We start from the raw sequence: 9,095 nt of genomic DNA on the forward strand, positions 1-9,095 counted from the left end.
CTTGGTCACCTTTCCCCACCCTAACCCCCAACCCAAGAGCAGCCCCCCATCACACCCACTTCCCTCCCTTTCCCTTCTTTAAAACAGATCACATCAGACTGTTACCACTTCCCAGCACACATGGGGCAGGGAGCCTCACATTCCTCTCCTAGAATACTGGGCCATTCTGGGTGGATGCTCGGTCTAAGAGAGCCTTGGCAGCAATTCCAGCAGGCCCCCCACCATGTGGGAAATGAGTCCTGCTGTATAACGGCCAGGACTGACCTGTAACCAGACTAATGGTGAAATGCCCAGACCTTGCAGGACAGACAGCAAACATGTTCGGCCGCAATTGGAGAAGCCAAGGCAGAACCTATCTATGGGGGACATGGCTGCTCTGCCTGAGTTCCTTCTGAGGGCGTTTCTGACCTTGCCCTACAGTCTTCTCTCATCCTCCCCCTCCATGTTTACGCTGCTTCCATTCTGCTGTGACACGGGTGTGCTGCCCTGACTGCCTGTGACCCGAGTGATGTGCCCCGCTGCAGGGTTCCTAAGCAACTGGCGGCTGGAGGCCAAAGGAGGCGGGCTCCATCCATCCCACGCTGCTGCATCGCGTTGGGATTCTCCTGAGACCGCTCCGTGCTGGGCCTGCATTGGTCCCACCTTCCCCTTCCACTAGGTTATTTTACTTCTGCACCGTCTGGGTGCCAGACAATCAAGCCTCTCTGTCACCAGGTGGAGCAGCCAGAGCTGTTGGGGCAGGATTTCCAGCTCGCTGGGGTGCGGTTGGTGGCACTCTGCTTTATGATTTAATAGCCCAGTTTGATTAGTGTGGCTAGACATAAAAAGAAATGGGAAAATATCTCTGTTCTCACCTGCGTATTTGCTCCCTGCAAGTCACAGCTGCTCACTTTTCCTCCACTTAGCCCTGCAGAGCCAAAGACAGGGAACGGCTTTCTCTTCTGCCTCATACACCAAGCAAGCTGTCAGCTCCCATCCCCCATCTCCAGCCAATCCCTGAAGCATGTTTGCTCCACTTGCAGCTAATGTACTCCGTGAGCCATCCAGTCAATACCCAGGGATAGCTTTAATGAAGAGTACTGCCCCAAAGGATTCTGGATAGGCAGGTGATGGATGTAGAGGTCCTGGTATGGAAGAGGTTGAGGCGACTGAATTGGCCAATTACTTATAAATACTTAGTTCTTGGTATCCATAGATCTCACAGTAACTATCATTAACCCCTACTTCACACATGGGGAAACTGAGGCACAGAGCAGGGAAGTGGCGCATCCAAGATCACACAAAGAGTCAGCGGCAGAGGTGGGACTAGAACACGGATCCCCCATCACCAGCCTTACATGGAATCCGTTTGACCATAGCTACACAGCTTGAGCCTGGCGCAGCTGCATGACTCACAGCCCTTTGGTGCCAGGCAAGTAACAGATAGCGGAGTCTCCCTCAAGTTTGCTAATGCCCTATAAGCACTTACATTAAAGGCTTAGGGCTTGTCTACATGGGGAGTTATTCTGGAATAGCTATTCCTGATTAACTGCCTGTGTGGAGACTCTTATTCTGGAATAAGAGTGTCTTATTGTGAATTAGTTCAATCCACTTCTCACAGGGGAAGGGCCATGCACCATCAGTATTAAAGCACTGCAATACATTTTCAGAACTTTATGATTGTAGCTTCTGCCAACCCCAGTCATGGCCCAGGACTCTGCAGGTGCAAGGTGCTGTACAATCACAGAACAAAAAGGCAGTCTCTGTACCAAAGAGCTTGCAGTCTAAGCATCTGATGAAAGACAACGGGTGGATGTAAAACACAGACAGGGAGAGTGCAAGCTGAAGTGCCCAGCCCTGTGCTTCCTTGTCCCTGAAGGTGGCCTGTGAGCCATAGATTGTGACAGAGTCTCACTTTCGAAACTTGTCCTTTTATTTGAAGTTCAGCCTTGTGCACACATTCCCCACCCTCGGAGCCTGGGAGGAGGTTTCTCCTCACTGCCCCAAGAGCCTTCCAGGATGTGCATGTGTCACGTTTTATTTATAGCTGGATTTGAATCAAACACAGTTTGGAAGCTGAATTCGGGGGGTGGAGGGCACGCAAAAGGGTGCTGCTGCTGTAGCAGTGTTAACTTCAGGGAGACTTAATTAAACAAAAGCCAAGAAAGATCATGTGGCCAAGCTTTTGGTAAGGAAGACTGGGGCATATAGATCAATCCAGCTTAAGAACATACCACTTAGCCTCTTGGTCAATGACCGTGTCAACCCAGGGCAGACTAAAATATCTTTTTACTAAAACAGGCTGACAGCCAGCCTGCCTAGTGGGGAAAAAGCAACCCTATCTGCAGACATCTCAAGAGGCTTGGATTCCCCCTCTCTGCTTCCATGGATAAGAGAAACAGAATCACTCTCCAAGTGTGCACTGGGCTGGGAGTGCATTCTAAGCTGACCTCTTCCACCGACGGTAGCTTATTTTTGTGTGCACTTTAAGACCTTTATCCTTTAACATGGTTTCATATGCCTTTACCCTAAAAAGGGAGGCAGGTATCACCCCCCTACTCTCAACCTCTTTTCACAATAAATGAGATGGCAAATGATCACTCTGGCAGAAGCAGGAAGAGAACCCAGACCTCTAACATGGCAGGACCAAGTTGCAGACCTGCTGCCTTTCAGAACGTGTGTCCTAAATCCCTGTGCTTGGCAATGCTGTCTGTAAGCGGCAGTCCACACTGCTCTCCCAGGAGCAGAAACAGAATCCAGGAATCCTGATTCCCCCAGCATTCTACTGCTGTTTGGCAAAGAGCTTTGTAAACTCCTGGGGCTGTGCACCCTCCCCCTGCAGCGGCTTCCCTTCCCAATCCATCCTCTGCAGTATGACAGGGTAGGAAAGCAGGTAGCTTGTTGCTGATGATGCTTACAGCCCCATTTACCTAGAGAAGGAACTGGAGGCAGCCCTGTGGGACTGCAGAGAATGGGTCAGAGAGACCTCTGGCTGCTTTGCCCAAGTCTGGGCCTCAGGCCAGACCCACATTACAGTTTGTATTGGACAGCCCTGCCTCCTGAGCAGATAATATTCTCCCACAGCAGCTGTGCACAGCAGGAGCAGTCACAGGGATTAGGATGGCTATGGAGCTGGATGACTGCAGAGCTGTGGCGTAGTCTGCACCCCGCAGCTTATTTACTGCTCTTCGCGGTGGCGGCGGAAGGAGTCCAAGCGCAGCAGTCAGAGACCACACAAATGGGGGCTGCAGGGAAACAGTGACAGTTGCTTTGAATGAAAAGGACCACAAAGGCCTCCTCCATCCTACAGTGGAACCCACGCTAGCGGCACTGGTCCGAGAAACCAGCCTGCAGCCCTGCTATAGTCACAACTGTATTGACACCCGAGCAAAGAAATCTGCAACAAAGCTCGCACATTGCAGGAGATTTAAGGATGGTTTTCACTTAGTGCTGTTTTAGTTACTTTAACAATGCAAAGCCTTTCCTGGGTTGAATGAAAGGCATCTTTTTTTCCTTGCTTTCGCTGGATCCCAGTACGTCAGTTCCATCCCCTGCTAGTAACACCTGCCTAGAAACATGCATGTGAGAAGGCTTATGCCATGTGCATTTGAACATGCAGAGACTATCCATAAACACAGGCATATTCAGACTCGTGTATGTTCATGAATATGCAGAAATTCACACCCCCACACATATCTAGAGACACAGGTACTTAATACATAAATACTGTTATGGCAGGAGTCACCAGGAGTTACACGTGGTCTTAGGGCCTGCCTACACAGTGTGGCAATGTGCAACAGTGGGTTGTGAATTTGAATGTGCACCAACTAGCTCGTGTAGACCCTGCTGGCGTGCTCTAGAAACTCCCTAGTGTGCATTAAGGGAGTACTGGTGCGTCACCACAGGTACGCATTACGGCACCACGTAGAGAAGCCTTTATAAATTCTAACAACGAGGAGTCTTTGTGGCACCTTAGAGACGAACAAATTTATTTGGGCATAAGCTTTTGTGGGCTAGAACCTACTTCATTAGATGGATGGAGTGAAAAATACAGGAGCAAGTATAAATACATGAAAGGATGGGGGTTGCTTTACCAAGTATGAAGTCAGTCTAATGAGATAAATCAATTAGCAGGATACCAAGGGAGGAAAAATAACTATTGAAATGGTAAGAAAGTGGCCCATTACAGACAGCTGACAAGGTGTGAGTAACAGTAGGGAGAAATTAGTATTGGGGAAATTAGGTTTAGGTTTTGTAATAAGGTCTGTTTCTTAGCACATGAGCATTGTTCAATGTTTGGAGACGTGCTGTGTTGCTGTTAGCTCTGTGACATAATTTTGTACTGAAGAGCTGTTGCAAAAATCAAGAGTTTGCTCTCTGCCTTAATGTTTCCAATGGGAAACTGACCTGCAAGACCCCAACATCCACTGTCATGGCAGCAATACAGATATCCACACACATGTACAGCGTACCCCATTCATACGCACACACTTGTGCACGTGTGCACCCCTGAGACGTGTACAACTCTCAGTTTGCAAACCTGAACAATGCCCAATCCCCCAGTCTGAATCGGAATCATTTATTTTACTGCCTGTATTAAGATCAAACAGGTAAATACAACCTAAGGAGCTGTGGGATAAAGTGCTGTGTTGTATACAAACAATCTGACATGGAGATTGTTTTGGAGCCAGGATTGCAAGGAGAATTTCCATGGGGACTTGCTCCAGCAACCCAGCTGCAGGGGTGGCAGAGCAGCAAAGTAGCCAACAACCCAGCCCAGAGTCAATGATTACTAGATGAAGCAGGAAACCTGGAACATTGACTCAACAAGGAAATATTTCACGAACCATCTCGGTCATTTTTCTGCAGAAGTTTGTAGTCAAACCAGCTGATCTGGAATCTTTTTTTTTTCTTTCCTTTCCCTTTCCCACCTCTGTTATAAAAGCATTGATGGCCTGATAAGAAGATGTTTGCTTCAGGTAAACACCATGGACCCTGTTTATAGAACACTGTGCAAATATTTCCCAGTGTTTATTCTGAAAGATTTGCACCATGGAAGCAGGAAGTGATCACAGAAGGAAGGCGCTCCAGCTACGTTCATTCACAAAGCGCTGGCTGGAGGCAGCTGTTAGATATGCTAAATCCTTGCCTGATGACATAGATGGCTTTTTGGGGCCCTCAGGCTCATAACAAAGACGGCAAAAACCATCCCCCTGCCTGGAACAGGATACAACCCTTAAGGTTTATTGAACTGATACTATGGGAGTGTCAGAATAAGGATGCCGCTCTGTAAATGAAGGAAAAGGGAAGATGTGGCAAGAAACACGTGGGAGGCTGTGTTCTGCACGTGCAGCCCACCCAAGACAGATGGCTTGGCACGGGGTGGTCATGTAGCTACAACAGATATTTACTTAACTCCATCCTAATGGCCTGTCTTTTCTCTCTCCCCTGTCCTGTCCTGTCCACCCCTTTCTATTTCCCCACCCATCCTTCCAGGAAGAGATGAGTTCTGCACAGTTCTAGGAGCCAGGAACTCTAGTGTTCTAATCCCAGCTGTGACACTGATTTCTGTCTAACAATCCTGATCTGCCTCACACGGGAGCTGTGATGATTATCTATATAATGGAGAAATATTCACCTCTTGCTCGGCTCCATCAACTCACACCCAAGGGATGAATGGGGCAATATTTAAAAAAAAAATGGTTTGATAAATTCTATTATCACTGATGTTTCAGTTTCAGCCCCAGTAGCCCAGAAAACCTAGCACAGGGTCACTGACATTCAGCAAAGCACTTCTTTATCCAGGGAAAAACGGGGCCTTAGCCTCAGGATGAAGCACGCAACATCATTGGAAACCCCAGAGCAGCTATCCTAGATGTTGGCTCCCTCTGTCTGATAGACTGAGCGCTCAGTTGATGTAATGGGCACTGTCAGAATGGGATCAGAGTAGTTTCCACAACAGCACTAGACAAAATATACAATTCTCAATATTCCCATTTATAAGGAGCATAAATCTCATCCGGAAATGGACTCAGCTGTCCATAATTTGGATTTATAGGGAAACCTATCAAATGTCAATGCCCAGATGTCAGTGCTGGAAAAAGTCACCTAGATCTGCTACCCCAGTTAATGGAGGATTGGTCCCTACCACATATTCTCTAATGGTTTATCCAGTAGTTTTAACAGGTAGGGAAAGTAAAGCATAGCAAGGGTAAGTAACTAGGCCAGATGAGTGAGGAAAGTCTGCAGCACGGCAGGGAATAAAACTTACAGCACCTCTTGATTCTTCGATTAAAAGCTAAAGAAAATATTTGAGCTAAGCTGAAGCCCAAGCTCTTGTCAAATACTCTAGTTTACATGCAAATTTTGAATTCAAAAAAATCATGTCAGCGACTAAGTTACAGGGGTCAAATCAATGAGGGCAGTTATGCTCTTACGCTAATACAGCTTGATATAGAGTTTATGGACATTTAGAATTGTCTACCAGCACGGATTATTAACCCATGACTTATGTCAGGTCAGGCTCAGCTACATTCGGGGGGGGGGGGGAGGGGGAGGCAAAATGCAGTAATTTATAGTGTTCAGAGTGGAGCCAAGATGCCTGGATGGACAACTTACTGCACTGTGTAACCTCGGCCAAGTAACTTCAACTGTTGTCTCAGTTTATTATCTGCAGTTTACACATGGCAAAACAGAAAAAAAAAATCCTAACTTTGCAGGGATGAGAAAAAGCTCAAATGATCTCGCTATAAAACACTGAGACCTTTGGCTGAAAGTCAGCAGAAAGAGCAAAGTATTACAAGTAGTATGTATTAACTTCATCTCAGAAAAGGGGACAGGACAGTTCTCATGACCCTAAACTCCCCCATTCATCAAAAATGTTTGAAAAGGGAAATGTTTGTAGTGTACAAAGTTAACAGAACCCAGTGCCGAGAAACCTCTAATTGATAACGCTAACTAAAAACTCCCACCAAGGCCTAATATCTAGTTAGAACTGCTATGGGACAGAGATAGTGTGACAACAGGAAATTCATTGCTGTTGGGAACAGCATCTTATCTATCAAAACATGAATGGATGTTATTCAACCTGAAAGACAAAGTGATTAAAATAAAATACCAGCCTCCTTTGAGAGAGACACTTGGAAATGAATGTCAAATTGGGAGTTAAAGCACAATTTATAACTATGGAATATAAATGAAATGCCAATAAAACCCCTTCCCAAAATTTGTACAGAATTGCATCTATATTTCATTCCAGGACATCCTTCATTGTTCATCAAAAATCCTGTGCAGACAGAGGACCAAAGTGAAGTTAGTGGGAATTGCAGGAGTTTAAGCTAAGTGCAGAACCTGACCTACAGTTTACTCACTGGTGAGTTTAAAAAGAGGCATCTAGTTTATTGATCTCTTTAGTTCTAAGGCTAGCTATTGGTGTTCATAGTGAAGACGGGTCCAATGCCTAACCCCCAGGGGGCATAACAGAATTGGAATAGTAACCTATGCCTATAGAAAGAAAACCAAAAAGTCTAGCATTTCCTGATCTATATGAACTCCAGAGTTGGAAATGTTTTAGCCCACAATGTTATTACCAAGCTAATAAGAAAACACTCTCAGATCGTATCTCAGGTTTTATACATTTAGTGCTCTTATTTAATGCATGAGGTGTACAGGAGACATATACCCTTTTCAGACGCATGTCTCCTCTTTATTCCATATTCCCCAGGGCAGTCTTTCCCCACATTACAGGGGGCTCCAGGTATCTCTACTAGCATCTTTCTAGGCTTGATTCACCTTGACCGCTTGCCACATGGCCCCCAGGCTTCAGTGAAAGATTAAAAGTAGTTATTTTTGCCAAGTGACACATGGCAAACCGTACCTAAGAAATTAGCCACCACAAGATGCTGGTTTGCTCAGACATCTCTCACTTTCCGCAAGGATAAAAGAAAGGCAGTCTCAGCCCAGCTAGATGATACAGTAAGAACAGAAAGATGGGGTGTTAAATTATTCTCTTCATTGTGCCCTGTATCAAAAAATCATAGCTTATTATTAAAGGCCATGAAACAGCGATATCACTACTGCTTTACTAAGAGTCTATATTCTTCACTAGGATGGAGGGCCTCTAGCTCACTTATTTTTATGAGCCTGTTACCATATACTATGAAAGGTTTGAACTGGGCTGCTCCAGAGGCAGACTTTCATTACAGGATATGCACTTAACAATGGACAGTCCTGTTGTCATATTCGGTGCTGGGGATCCGTTCATCCAGAGACAGCAGGCACTGTAGCCATGACAACTCCTGAAAGAGAACTTATTTGACTTCAATATTGCTCCCGTTACTTCCCCACCCCACACATCCTTCACTAATGGTACTTATCCCTAGATAACAGTACTTTTCCCCCCAGACCCAAAGCCACTATATTTTTGTGTCTTTCAGCACAGCTTCTGCAAAAAACAAGATAGCAGGAAGGAAGATGCTTAGCCCGTTACATCTGAAGATTCAATAGAGGGGAGGAAGACAGCTAAAAGCCTTAACACACAGGTCCCGAACCCCTATTAGATGTGATGCTTTGTGCATGAATAAAGAGTTTGTTGCAGGTATCTACACTGTGCTAAGCTAAAAAAAATCCTGTAGTTTCAACTGGATGCAACACTCCTGATTTATTGTTCCACACAGCTGTATGTACACATTGCAGTGCTTGAACAATTGAAAAAAAAGCTTTGAGATCCTAATGCTGCAAGAGAGATCCCAACAACCCTATGTTGGAAAGGGCATTGCCAGAGGGCAATCCTGCACCTAAAGCACTGCTTGAAAATAATCTGGTCAGCCAGCCCCTGGCTTCACATATTTATACTTTGCACCACTGAAGACAGTATTTGTTTGCCAGGCCAAAAAAATGCTGCAGCACATGCTACTGGCCTCCCATCCTCTACTGAAGCAGAGTAACAATGTTTAAGGATTATAAAAACTACAGCCACAGCTGCATTCAAAAAGGAACCAATTTCAAGGGACTCTATGCAACAAGTTAAATGAGCAATGAGTTAGTATACCTGCCAAGGGCAGGAAATTGGGGGGCATTCAGAGGGGAAGAGAGCTGATATGCTTGAGTATCAGCTG

This window comes from Mauremys mutica, chromosome 4 (genome assembly GCF_020497125.1).
Source record: "Mauremys mutica isolate MM-2020 ecotype Southern chromosome 4, ASM2049712v1, whole genome shotgun sequence".
In the NCBI taxonomy this organism is placed as follows: Eukaryota; Metazoa; Chordata; order Testudines; family Geoemydidae; genus Mauremys; species Mauremys mutica.